The sequence below is a fragment of the Physeter macrocephalus genome, chromosome 10 (assembly GCF_002837175.3).
Source record: "Physeter macrocephalus isolate SW-GA chromosome 10, ASM283717v5, whole genome shotgun sequence".
Taxonomy (NCBI): Eukaryota; Metazoa; Chordata; class Mammalia; order Artiodactyla; family Physeteridae; genus Physeter; species Physeter macrocephalus.
This window is the reverse complement of record NC_041223.1, coordinates 81,452,635-81,467,671: the sequence shown is the minus strand read 5'-3', so window position 1 is coordinate 81,467,671 and position 15,037 is coordinate 81,452,635. Positions and strand designations below refer to the sequence as shown.

Sequence of the window (15,037 nt, the reverse complement as noted above, 5' to 3'; positions counted from 1 at the left end):
TATTTAGCTCTGGAGAGAAGAGAGTAGGCCGAGGGCTCCCCTCCGTGTCATGAGGCACAGTAGCATGGAGTCAGTCAGTGTGACGAGGGCTAGGGAACAATCCTGAGTGGGGAGAAGAGTGGAGAGACTTTCAGGACAGCTAACCCTTCCTGAAAAAAGGAAGACTGTTTTCCATCACAAGCATTCAATGACGCCGCATCTTTGTGCGGGGGCACGTGGGAATTCAGGAGTAGAGACGACCAACTCACGTCATCATAAAGGCATCAAACATTTGGAAAGAACGAGACCAAGAGAAAGTGTGCATAATATATGCAATGAAGCAAAAAGTAACTTAGATACAGCTCACAGAAACTACAAAAATAAGAAAACTTGAAGTTTCTAACACACAAACAAGAGTACATAAAAATTTTAACAGAAAATTTAGTAAGACTAAGAACGGTATCTGCTATACCTGCCATATCTCATTGATCCAAAGTTACATTTTTCTTCATATTATAACATTCATGAAGTAGAAATGCATCTTACAGCTGACCGTGTCTTGTAAGTGATCATTTTTTTCTAATTAGTCCATAAAATGTAGGTGTTTCTTACAATCAGTGATATTATCTTATATTCAATACATATGACTCTATACATTTTATATAAATATTCTCTTTAATATAGGTCATTAATATTTTATTTGGGCAAAATAAAAAATTAAGAACAAGGCATACATGTACATTATACCAAATTATTTAATTTTGTTCTAGGAATGCTATCCATCACAGTTAGACAGGAGGAAAAAAAGGCATAAAATCTGAAAGGAAGAAGTGATGTGAAATTAGGAGCCATTTCTACAGGAGACCACTGCCAAAAAGTGATTTGACGCAGGTACTCGCGTGTGCGTGTGTCTCTGTCAGCTGGGACTGGGGAAACAAGGCTTCAATAACATCACGGATGTAGGGAGAGCATTTTGTAAGGAGAAGGAAGACACCAGTAAGCTCAAATAATTTCTAAGTTTCTAAAAAGTAGAACTTTTAGAAAGTTCTGCGCTTCCCTGGTGGCGCAGTGGTTAAGAATCCGCCTGCCAATGCAGGGGACACGGGTTCGAGCCCTGGTCTGGGAAGATCCCACATGCCACGGAGCAACTGGGCCCGTGAGCCACAATTACTGAGCCTGCGCGTCTGGAGCCTGTGCTCCGCAGCAGGACAGGCCGCGATAGTGAGAGGCCCGCGCACCGCGATGAAGAGTGGCCCCCGCTTGCCACAACTAGAGAAAGCCCTCGCACAGAAACGAAGACCCAACACAACCATAAATAAATAAACAAATAAATAAAAAGTAGAACAGAGTAGGGTGGAAAGAAAGTCTGCAATGAAAGGATTAGTGGAGATGAAACTGGTTCAGCCACTGGAGATGGTTAGAGTGAGGAGAAAAAAACAACAGGAGCTGGCATTCTGGGGAGGTGATAGGAATGTGGTACAAACTAGCTGTCCTCAGAGTGTCAAGACACTACAGGCAAGGGCCCTACAGAACACGTGAAAATTTATTCTATTGGACTTAAGAGCAAATTCTAGTAATTGGCAGAAGAAAATAATGAAACAGCCTAACAGCTACAATAACAAGCATTAGCCTCAACATCTTATTAATATATATAAATAATATAGTATTATAAATTAGATGTATTATATATAATATATAAATTGCATACATATTATAATACATAAATTGCTTATATATATGCCATTTCAAAGTTTTTAAAATCCTGATTTAGATATCATTACCCTAATTTGACAGGAAAGGAAACTGAAGCTGCAAGATGTTAAGTAACAGGCCCAAGAGTCTCCACTACAATTTAACTCCTGACAGAACCAGCATCGGCCACTGGCAGTCTAGACACCTCAGGCTGCAGCCAATGGAACTGGGGACCATATCACACAGGGCTCACGAACACCAGGCTCTTTGTTTAGAGACTCAGTTTTCATTTTACAGATGAGGAAACAAGCACAAAGAGGTTTCCCTGCTGGGTAATTCAAGGAATCAGTTACAGAGTTTTTAAAATATTTTAAAATAGATATTTATTTACATAGTAAACTATACTTCATCTCAAAATTGATTTTTTAAAAACAAGCCAAGCATCCAGTGAGCAGAAATGTATTGATATTCTTGACAAACAAACCATTGTGAGAATATATGAAATACAAAGTCAACATTCATTTTTACTTTAAGAAAAATATATTAATATGTTGAAGAATAAGTGAAATGTGTACTCCGCAGTTATGATAAATGCCATTCAGGCAGGACATATTTAAAAATTAATGTTATTTACTATGCCTTTATACCTTATATGGTCCTAGAAAGACGCATTTTATATTGTACTTTTTGATGAACGATCTTCATCCAAAACCACCACCATTATAACCGCAAAGGAAGGCTTCACCCAGAAATGGTATAATAGGACACACTTAAGAATCCCAAAGCCCACTATTAAAAGCACTTGTCCTCATAACCTTGAGTGCTTTCAGTTTCTCCCCCACAAGGCAGTACACAGAACAACAGGTGCCCAAAGCCTCACACATCACTTGAGATTCAATTTTTAAAAATACTGTTTGAATCAAAATGCTGAAAAGCCTCTATGGGCTAAACACATTGTCATCACAATCTAATGTAGATGAAGCATTTCTATTTCTGAAACTTTCTAAGTAGACAACATATCACCCAGTCCCAGTTTTTGCACTAAAAAACAATAAAACTTATATTCTAAAAGAGTTCTAAACTTTTTAATGTTTTACAGAGACTGAAGAGAACTGAGGTTGTCAATTTAAAATTTTAATTGGCATTTAGTTATTGGACTGTGTAATTTAATAAACGTACCCAAAAACTAAAAAAAAAAAAAGTGGGAATAGATTTTTAAAAGGCATAATCAGTAAGCAAACAAATGTAATAGGAAATTTTATCTTTATGTAACACTACTGTGTATGTTTAAAAAAAAAAAAAAGCATTGTTTTATGTCAGTGGGGCATCTCCAGTGGAAAAACATGGTACACAAAAACAGTTTTACTGCAAAAAGGGCCATGAAATGAATGCAAAGATAAAAGGCAACAGGAACATACAGAAACAAAGTGTGCCCGAGTTTAAGTCACTGTCAATATCAGGAAATAATAAAACACAAGATAAATGACAGGCCACCTCAAGTTCCAACTCAATGATTCATTCTCCTGAGAACAGAATTTGTCACATTTTTTCTTTTCTTTAATCTTCGAAAATCCTGGGATGTGGAATCTAACTACGGGACACCACTACTCCGGGGCACGGTGGCTCCTATTTGCCCTAGCCCGCGCACACCCAGCGCAGGCCAGCCCAGGGCCAGGGTCTGTGTTTAGGAACCAGGCGCCTGGGCCTCCCCTCTCCTTCACCTTGTGCACCCTCCCCTTTGCTCAGCACCTACCCCAAGTGTCCCAGGAGCGTCTCCTGTACTTTCTCTCTCTCGGCAACAACCATTTATGAGCAAACTAAAACCCACACTAATGGATTGTTTTAGGAAGCTATCTGCATAGTTTTCAGAAATTTTTATGTGTATACTGACTTGCCCTTTGGGGTTTACTGGCTATTTTTAAAAATGGAATAAGTGGAAAAAAAGAATAACAGCTACAAAACAAAGGACTGAGATTACTCATTGCTTTGTTGCAAATGACTAGGTTACAATGTGGCAATTAGATCTTCTAAATTCCCAATGGCAAAAATGCAAAACATCAAAATAATCAATAGAATCTTACACATTAGCATGTCATGGAAATACACTACAGGTCTATGCTAAATCTGGAGGAAAAAAAGGTAAAAAACTATGTAAATTAAAACACTTCTACCCATTTTCTGAGAAATAGACAGGGGTGGGGGAGAGAAGACTCTTACTCCCAGGTCAAAAGATTGTTGTGTAAGGATATGAAAATAGCTAAAAATGTGTATCACCTGTATGTCTGTATATATGCATAAAACATTTCAGGAAGAATATACAAGAAACTGAAAAATAGGGTTGTTCCTACAGAGGGAAACTGGATGACTGAGGGACAAAAATGGGAGTGAGACCACCCATTTTACACCTTCTGTACCCTTTGATGTTTGTACCATGTCCATATGTTTCCCACTCCCCAACACAATAAAATAGCTAGAGGGGGGCTTCATTAATCCCGCACTGTTCCTAAATAAAATACATCCAGAGGGAGCTTGGCAATCCAAGCAGCATGTGACTCAGAGCAAGGAGACCTCCTCTCACTAGGGCCCTCCACCTCCACTAAGAGAACAGGGTCTCCTGACGGTCAGAGACGTTATGATCAAATAAAATTAAAACATTTAACAAATCCCATCCTCCCAGAATATCTTACAGTCAAAATACATTCAAAATATAAATATGGCATTTACATGCCAGGTGTTTTCCCAGTTTCATTACCTTCATTACTGTTGCTGAAGATTACATCATTGAAATTTCCACTATTAGTTTTTGCTTCTTAAGATTTCAATGTATTGGTTTTGTGCGGGGGAGGGAGCACTACTTGCTCTTTTTTCTATTCTTTAAAATCTTTGGAACACAAAGACTACAATTTCAAACTGCCTTAGCTGAACGTGTGTGTGTGTGTGTGTGTGTGTGTGTATTTTAAAACCTCATAATTAAAAAGAGAAATTGTAGTCCCTGGTAATTCTTCATGTCAGTGACTCACCTCTACTACCACTTGAAATTTTCCAGAATAGTTCTCTATCTTCCTCTCAAAAGCCACCAGGATTTCTTGCATAGGAGCAAGCTTTTCAGGACTGGTTTCAAGATCTTTTGGGTTCCAGCTGCTGGAAAAGAAGGGCCACTGTTTTTGGTCTCAGGAGCTCCTTGGAAATATTTAATACAGAGTCCATTCCTTCAGTTTTCATGAAATTGTGTTTTAGGGGAGTTGATCTCTTTCTGTTTTAACTGTTGTTTTTAAGAACAAAGTAAGTAAACCACACGTATTTAAAAATTAAAATTGGTAAATGATGATGTGGAATGAGAGGTACCAGTTTTCCTATTTTTCACAATTTCTAGATATTCTCAGATCTTGATTCATAAGTTGCAGCATTGGCTAGTTGCTACAAATTCAGAGAATGAATTCTTTTCTTTTTAAGCAATAAAATTAAACATTGTTATGACAAAACTGGAAAAGTTTCACATTACAGTCTTCTGTCATCTCTACTTACTATGAAATTCATACCATTTGAAGTCCAGGGATAAACCACTACTTTCGTCCTAGGTGCTTAAGGCCCAGCTCAGGAGTCAGCTGGACTCTTGCCCCTTCTGTCAGAAGTCTTAGTGATTCTAACTTTAATATTTTTGTAGGTTTACCCCGTTAATCAACCTCATTGCCACTACTTTAGCTGAAGATCTAGTCACCGACTGCCTAGGCCACTGCAGGAACAAGCCCCTCGGATTTATGTTCTTAAAAGGAACATAACGTTAGGTGTTGCTCTTCAACTGAGAACACGTTAAGAGCTCGTAGGCTGTCGTTCTCCCCATCCCCCATCCCTCACAGCACCAGGCCAAACCAGCCCCCGCCCGCAACTTCCACCTTCAGCCCTTATGCACGTACAACTGCACCCAATAACTACCTTACTTTCTCAAATACGACATATGTTTTCTATCTTTCTGCCTAGAAGGCCCCCTGCACACTGCTGCGTGCTTTTAGAAATTAATAAATAAAGGTCACTGTCAAAAAGGTGATGAGACATTTAAAAGGTATGTTTAGAACTTATGATATCACTAGACACTGAGGGTATTTTTTTTTTAAGGGAAAAAAAGGAGCCACTACTAAGTAACTTGCTGAAGATAGCCCGTCATTTAGCCAACAAAGCCTAACCCAGAGCCCAGGTCTACAGAGTCCCAGGCCAGCGCTCTGACCACACCTGCTATTCTCGATCATTTTACATTCACACAAAGCAGGAAGAGAAGCAACCTCGCCTCTAAAGTACTGTGTGCAATGAAATTAACAATAATTGTGTTCCCAGATGATCCACTCACACAGGTATTCTACATTCACTGCCACTCAACAGCTTCCTACCCAACAGAGCACTCCCTATGGGATAGAAGCCCTATCTTCGAGTAGCTTGTGATTTCTTTGGTTACACTCTCAGTCCCACCTAGACAGTACGGGATTAATAGGGTTAATGAGTGACTTGAGCCAAGAACTATAGCCAGTCACTAGGAAAAGGGAACTCTAAAAAGCATTACTGATATTTTTAAAAGTTTAACCTCAAAAACAATTAATAAAATCAAGAGAAAAATCACAATGGCGCACATTCAGATTCAAAATAAATGTGACCTTTTCCCCCAATGGATTGTTTAAAATGCAAACATCCTATTAAACTTCACAGATTAAATTTTGCTACAGACAGTATCACATTTCTTTCTTCACCTCACTCTGCACATCAGGTAATAGATAAACCCAGCACTGTGCTGCCACCTTGCTCTGCTTCTTTGAGGACACATTTAACGATCCTGGCAAGGAGTTGGCATAAGTTGAATCTCAGTCAACTGGTTTGCAGGGCAGAAACTGAGAGACAGATGTAGAGAACAAACGTATGGACACCAAGCGGGGAAAGCGGCAGGGTGGTGGTGGTGTGATGAATTGGGCGATTGTGACTGACATGTATACACTGATGTGTATAAAACTGATGACTAATACGAACCTGCTGTATAAATAAATAAAATACAAAAATACAAAAAAAAACACAAAAACTTCCTCTAAGCAGTTTGAGAATGGGCCATTGCAGAAAATCTGTAAAATGGATACACAATTAAAAAAAAAAAAAGTTATTTAAGTGTGTACATGAGGCCACAATTTGAGAAATTTCATCAGCTTGATGGAATTATAACGAGTCCTCCCACAAAATAAGAAAAAAGTTGTTTGACCAGGGGTCTCTTGAGTAAGTGTGTACCGAGAATTGTGTACTGAAAGCTTATTATGTGTCTGGTTACATAAGGCACCATGGAGATTTATCAAAGGGTGAAAACCTTGAGAGGTTAAACAATGTTCTAACACATACAGGTCAAATGTGGTTAAATCATGAAGTGCTTCAAATTAGCTTTTTAAATGACAATTTTATTCTATTAAATATTACTTGTCATGGGAATTCTGTAACAGCAGTGACAGTTTCTGAAGCTCTGAGAAGCTCCTTACAAAAAAAAAAAAGAAAGTAATACTAGATTAAAAACACCAACACCCATGCACAATCTTCACACCGAAATTTGGTGATGGAGGATCCCCACGAATCCCGAGATGCCATCAGGCAAGGACGAGGCATAAGGACCACTGGACCTGCCTGCAGCTGATGAGGTGCCAGGTGGATCTGAGAACAGAACACTAAGACAGTGGAGAAATACAAACTGGAAAGTGCTGTGAAGCAACGTGAAGAAGGCAGATGAAGCCGAAAGGGATTTTACCCACCCGAAGAGCAAGGAAGTGCAAGAAGCTGGGAATGGGGAGGCGCTCCCATGAGGAACCACATCTCCCTTCCAGGACAGGGCCCTACACTGAGTAGAAAGAAACTCCTGAGAAATGATTCAAAACGGAGCAGGACAGAAATAATGGAGATAAAGGACGAGAAGGTCCAGATAAAAGTGGTAGAAGGGAACAGAGCAATCATCTCAGAAAACAAGTGCTTTTACTTTTTAAACATCATGTGAAAACAACAGAAGAGAGAGGTCTGTGAAGTTAGAAAAGCTATCTTGAATATGAGCTCCTTTTAAAGGTAATGAAAAACCAATGTCATATAAAATGATCAACAGAAAACAATCAAGGTCAAGTCTCATACAAAGTTATCAGAAAAACAGAATAAGACGTGGAACGTCTCTGACAGTGAAGCCACACAAGAACAAATACACCCAGGAAACAGATCAAAACGGTAGCCTACTAATTCAGAACAAGCTAAAAGACATAAATACAAAATACGAAAGAATATGTAAAATGAGTTCAATGACATGGTGTTATGAAAGAACAACTAAATCAGAAATTAGAAACATGCAGAATTAAAATGAGAACTCAGGAAAACAATCAGAAATAAAAGAAAAAATATATCAGAAATGAATATGAAATTAAATAGATGACCAGAACAAATAAACACAGCAAACAACGGTCTAAGAAAACTGGAGAGGCAAAAGAAGAAAAAAATTTTAATGAAAAAAAAAAAAAAGTAATGAAAAGGATCAAAGAGAAAGTGACAAATAATAGAGTCAGGCAATGAAGACCCAACAGCCAGGTAAGAGAGTCACTGAAAAAGGAAATTCAAACAAGGAAACATGATACTAAAAAACTCGTTTTTAAAAAGTCACTGAAATAAAACATTTGAAACTACATATTGGAAGAGCATACCACATGCAGGCATTTCCTGTCTAAAAGAAACCTCTTATATTTCAAGACTGAGACAGGTCAAACATAAAAGCACGAAAGAAGACAGATCATGCAAACATCAAGCAAAAGAGGGCTGCAGTGGCTCCAGACGACCGCGACACATCTACACCACCGCTGGGAAACAAAGATAATGAGCCGGTTACAGTGTTTTACATGTGCTAGTAGCCTCATTTAAAAACACAGGTAAGATTACTGTTAATAATATGGTTTTTTTTTGTTTTTTGTGGTATGCGTGCCTCCCTCTGCTGTGGCCTCTGCCGTTGCGGAGCACAGGCTCCGGACGCGCAGGCTCAGCGGCCATGGCTCACGGGCCCAGCCGCTCCGCGGCATGTGGGATCCTCCCAGACCGGGGCGCGAACCCGGTTCCCCTGCATCGGCAGGCGGACGCGCAACCACTGCGCCACCAGGGAAGCCCCGATAATATGTTTTATTTAATGCATCTTTCTCCTCTGCAGAACTCCCAGGAAAACATAATAACTTATCTCACCTGCACCTAAAGACGTAAAATGGTGCCATATGCCATTTTTTACAATGAACTGACAATTTAATTACTCACCAAGAGCTAACACCAGGCCCGGAGAAAGGATCAATGTGATACATCCCTGGATCCTGTTCTAAGTAAAACAAACATGCACAACCGCATGATTCACGTAAAGTTTCAGTTCTGACTGCCTAACAACACTCTAGTTCCCGGTTTCCATTTGTAAAGACGGCAGGGGAGCTCACAGGAGGCTGAACATAACATCGACTGCAAGCCGTCTCATTTCACAAAATTAATACGCTTCTAGGGACAGAATTTATCATAACTCCATCCCAAACATACTATGTCAGAAGGCGGAAGAGGAGAAAACTTCTTCAGTGTATTCAGCCACTTTCATCCCCAACCTCATACATCTTTTACACCCCAATTTTACCACTGAGGACGCACACATGACCACAACATAAAAAGTACCTGTCACTTTAGTTGCTTTTCTACCTACAGAGAAGTAAAGTAACTATCAAGTCCCTTTTGCCTATTCTCCCTGATTTGGCCTGATTAGCAATTCAAGCTGAGGTGACAGAATACAGCAAAGCTTACTGATGAAGATTAGCCAGAAATCCATGATGTTAGTAGCTTCCTTAAGAAAAATCCTTTTCTAAGAAAAATCAAAAGTTTAAATTAAGACAAGCAGGTCAATGCTATGACACATCTATTGCCAAATTAAACTAAAGGCTACACCAAGTTACCTTACAGTAGGTTTTTCCGGGAATGACAAGGTTATCATAGAAATCTATACCTATTTATTTAGCTAGTGATTTTCTCTTTCTGAAAGAAAATATGAAGAGCAAAAAAGTTTGTCCAAAACATTTTTAGAACCCGTCTTTCAGACTTAACCCAATAATCTTGTCACATTCTTTTGAATTACTGAAGAGTTCAGAACATTTTCATCCTCTGGGGTGGAATTTGACGTTTGGAAACAGTTGCATCACATCTCTAACTGTGATACGCCGTCTTTATTCTAACACAGGTAATGAAAATGTATTTTGAACTGCTGTGGTAACCAAAGAGGACTGGGCATACAATCAAAGAATCTCAAGCATGGAAGAGACTTCAGTCGTCCAAACTGCTCCCCACCTGCCATCCAATGCTTGAACCCCAGCTACACACCTCCAGGTGCTCGTCCAGCCTCTGCACAAACCAACCAGCGATGGTAAACTGACTACTCTCCAAGGCAGTCAATTTCAGTTTGGCGCGGCTTGAAACGCTGAAAAGTACTGCCTTCCAGTACCTGCATATGTTACCTTGGAACTTCCACACACTAGCTTAAGTTAGACTCCCTATGGCTGCCGTATTTTTGGAACTTTACAAGTATATTGGAACATGCGGAGAAAAGGGGGAAAAACGGAAAGCAACAGAAACAACGAAAAAATTAAGAACCGACGGAATACAAAGGCACAGGAAAGAAAGCCAGTCTGGACAACCAGATGATTATTTAATTTTTAGAGGTACCAAGCTACAGGTAAATAGACATCCACCAATCTTAATATTTACAAATATACACATTAATTACTAGGACTGTGGGCAAGATTTTCCGTAATGAAACACTGAAACAATTTCATAAATCCTTTTTTCCTGTTTCCGTATGAAAAATCTAGAAGTTCTGTTAATACTGTTAAAGAGCAGCTGTTAATTCTGATATTCTGTTCTTTATTCTACTCAAATGCATCATGTTATCTAGCAAAAAAAAAAAAAAATCCATGCCTGGTAACATCTATTCCTTTCTCTTAACTTCTATCATTGCATTAGCAGTCGGCTTTCTACGTTTTATGCAAAACATTTTTCACAAAGCAACAAGGTTTTCAATTACTTCACAAGAGTTCTTCAATATACAAATATGAGTAGATAATGTAAAACCATGTTGAAATTCCAGTGCCTTGGAATCAACCTAATGGGCTAACTCCAGCCTTACCAAACACACTTGGGAAAATTACCAATTACTTCATGCCAAGGATACCCAAGGTTTCTTAAGGCATGATGAATCCATGAATACCAAAGGTTTCAAACAGACAATGTGAAAGAAGAACTGAAACTCTATAGAAGTCACTACTGTAAAGAGAGGGAAAAACCATCTGCACAGAAAAATACCGGCTGAACCCACAAGAGTAACTGAGTTTTCCACATGGAGAAAGACAAAAGAGCAAAAAGGCTAAAGACAAAACTGTATAAAGTCTCCAGCAGGAGGGAAAAGCAGAAAAGAAACAGGAAAAAAATACAGCGACTAAATAATGAAACAAAAGAAAAGAGGAGGATAGCAACTTTAAAGAAAAAGCTTCAAGGAGGCAGTGCTGAGTGTCAGGGAAGCAGGGAGTCCATGGCGGAGGTGGGCGGAGAGCTGGGCGTGGCCGCGCCACGGGAGTGACTGCGCCACGGGAGTGACTGCGCTCTTTGTGAGCGCAAACTCAGCAGAGTGACGGGAACAAAAATGAGCTAGCAGAGGCAGAAGTCAGGTAAAGAAATGAAAGAGCAGGTAAAGACCTTACTCAAGAAATTCGGCTGCTAAAGGAAGGTGAGAGCTAGTCGCTGGAGGACCGTGGCCGGCCACCGTGAGTACCTGGTAAACGCTAACTGGCGAACAAGCAAACCAGCGAGAAAAGGAGCACGACAGAGTCGAGGGCTGTTTGTTGGGGGTCAGAGGGTACAAGGGAAACTTTTATGAAAGGCGGGAGTGAGGCAGCGTGTTTCAAAGAGGAGGAAGGAGTTTAAAGATGTCTCCAAATGAACATAATTTTTTTAATTAGGTGGAAAAGCAGGAAGGAAGGCTGAGAATGAAAATAAAGGCAGAGAAACCGGCACCCACCACCTTCCTCCACCCTGCCCCTAGAACACGAGAACAAACAGCTGGAAGTCAGATAGGAAACATTCAGAGGATGGGTGGACAGAAAATGAAAGGAGAGCTTCTGTTCTTCTGTTGTAACAGTAAACGACGATGTGAGGAGAGCTGGGTTCAAATACCCCTCCTTCTAGTCCAAAGTGTAGTCCAAAGCTAAAGCACAAATGATAAAGCTATAAAGACACGGAAGGGAAAATGCCTACAAAATGTTGAAGGCAAGTCCACTATGCCTAGGGAGACTGGATATATTTTATACATGAATACATTTTAGTTGTGTGGGTGTTTCCAAAAAAATACCAAGTACCATATTAATAAATGACACTAGTAAGTAGTAAAACAAAGAGCATGTGAGAGACGATTACTAAAAGAGTTATAGATACATAAAATATTAAAAGTGGTCCAAAAGTTATCAATTTAAACACCAATTATACGGAGTATACTTTCCACTATGGACAAAGTCTCACTAAGGTGTTTTATTGGACAACACAATTTACATGACTATCTACAAAGTGAGCTAAGAAACTTTACTCTTCATTTTTTTTAATCCCCATTTCTTTTTTTTTTTAATTTATCTTTTTTATTGAAGTACAGCTGATTTACAGTGTTGTGTTACTCTCTGGTGCACAGCAAAGTGAGTGATTCAGTTATACATATATATATAATTTTTTTCATATTCTTTTCCACTACGGTCTCTTGCAGGATATTGAATATAGTTCCCTGTGCTATACAGTACGACCTTGTTGTTTACTGTATTCTTTAACTCCTTCAATAGACACTGAAAAATGAATAATTCAGAATTTTTAAATAATGGGGAAAAATGGTAATCAAGACGTGGAGTTGATGAACCAGCACAAAATTTAAAAGAAAAGCTATAGTATTTTCTAAAACTATTGAAACATTGATCCTTTCCAACAATTTGAGAAGTACCCAACAATAAACCCAAGATCAAAGACATTTAATCTATGAACCACGATTAAAAAAACTGTTTTATTAAAATTTAAGGTGAATAACTCTATTTCCATTCTATCAAAATATGAATAAGTTTTGGTAGATAAATTATTTTCTTTTAAAAGTAAGCATACAGCAATACTAACACAGCTATAACATGACAGATGCCCTAAACACTGACTGCCACACAAACATATATATAAATAACTGACATAAATATGATGTATATATAATATCAGTTGATAAGAAGTCCTGAGGCAACACTTAGTATGTTAACAAAAACCTCTTTTATTCAACAGGGTGATGGGGCTCAGAGATAAGATGTTTCCACATTTACTTATAAAATACAGAAAATAAATAAATAAAACCAAAACGAAGTATCATCTTTGAAAATGAGAGACACGATCCCCATGACGTGTCCGGGTGGCGGTGGGGAAGACCCAGAGCAGAACTGACCACACGCAGTGAAAGCATTTCTCTTACTCTATGAGCAAGTATCGCCCAAGCAGTTTCTATGCTAAATAAATTCTTACATCGTAAGGATATGGAACACTAAATCACACTGCGATCTTCACTTTCCCCAATCTGAACGTAGACTCAGAGTTAATAAGAACGCACTCCAAAAGACAAAAGTTCCAATGCACAGCAACCTAAGGGAACAGAAATCAGTGCAGCGGCTGCCCCTGGGGGTCCTGACTAGAAATGGACACAAGGAACCTCTCCCTAGTGATGGACGCGCTCAGGGTATCTGTACCGGGGTCCTGCTGACGCACACAGTCAGCTCTGCCCATGCGCGGCCCCATGTCCAGGAACTCCACCATTTCAGGTAAAGGACTTGAGCATCCACGGATTTCGGTGTCCGTGGGGGTCCTGGAACCAACCTCCCGAGGATACAGGTGGACAACTGTAAAGACATCTATCTGCCAAGGTACGTAAAACTCACTTTTATCTGGATTCTCTCTGTTAATTATACCTCATTTTTTAATGTAAATAAATAATGCCAAGGGTGGATAGAATTGGATTGTAAGGAACACACCTACCACCACAGGAAATAAGATCTGCTTAAAGCTGCATAAGGAGTGACCTCAACAGACAACGGACGCCACTACCTAACCACTCATCTCTGAATGCCTTACCATCCAATACCACTAAACGTGAATTATTTCTCACAGATATTCTCAAAAAGTAATTCTTCTATACTCAGTAATACCACACAATGGGTCCATTTGTTTGTTTACTCCGTAGTACATTTAGCAACCAATTCATCACAGCAGATTCACTAGGGAAGCTAATTGCTTAAGATCAGAAAGATACTCAAAGCAGCAATAGCGAGGGTGTGCACAGTGAACAGATGGACTAATCCTACTGATAACTGACAAGTCAACGTTACTGAGCGTTCAAGACGTGCCCCTCTAGGGCTTCCCTGGTGGCGCAGTGGTTGAGAGTCCGCCTGCCGATGCAGGGGACACGGGTTCGTGCCCCGGTCCGGGAGGATCCCACGTGCCGCGGAGCGGCTGGGCCCGTGAGCCACGGCCGCTGGGCCTGCGCGTCCGGGGCCTGCGCTCCGCAACAGGAGAGGCCACGACAGTGAGAGGCCCGCGTACCGCAAAAAAAAAAAAAAAAAAAAAAAAGGACGTGCCCGTCTAAAAAGAGCACAACACTGTAAATCAACTATACCTCAATAAAAAGCGTGCCAGGCACCGTTGTAGATGCTTTACCCGCGCTAACTTAGCTGGTCCTCACGGCCCCTGCAGGGGGACAGTTGCCACCCCACCTCGCAGACAAAGGCGCTCAGGCACCTGCGCTCGGGCATCCTGTCAGCACCGCCCAGGCCTACCTGGCCGTCTGGCTCCAGAGACAACTTTCTCAATCACTTTGCTCTGCGGCCTCTCTAGAACCAGCGGCCTTAAGACAAGCCCTGTGCTCCACAGTGTGGAGCCTGGGGTCTTGGCCAACCGCTTCTTCCTCTTCACCACACAGCAGTCCAGGGCCAGCTTCCGAAGAACAACTCTGGCTTTGCCTGCAAGCGCCGACAAGCCCCCCACAAGATCTGTCCGTGTGGTTAGGCTTCCCTGCTCTTCTTTAAAGTGAAACTTCATTGTCTCCTCAATTTGATTTTGCAGTAGTGCACCTTACCTTTACCCTCCTCACCTGCAAGAGGAGCCCCACGGCTTACGGAGCCACACAGAGCATCCTCTGTGAGAAGTACTCATCAAAAATCTTGCATTCGGGGCTTCCCTGGTGGCGCAGTGGTTGGGAGTCTGCCTGCCGATGCAGGGGACACGGGTTCATGCCCCGGTCCGGGAAGGTCCCACA

General features: G+C 40.5%; 1 protein-coding gene across 8 annotated transcripts in view; it reads right to left on the bottom strand.

The window, feature by feature from the left end:
• Nucleotides 1–15,037, bottom strand: part of SMAP1 (small ArfGAP 1) — a 153,634-nt gene that overhangs the window by 88,187 nt on the left and 50,410 nt on the right. The window lies entirely within an intron of this gene.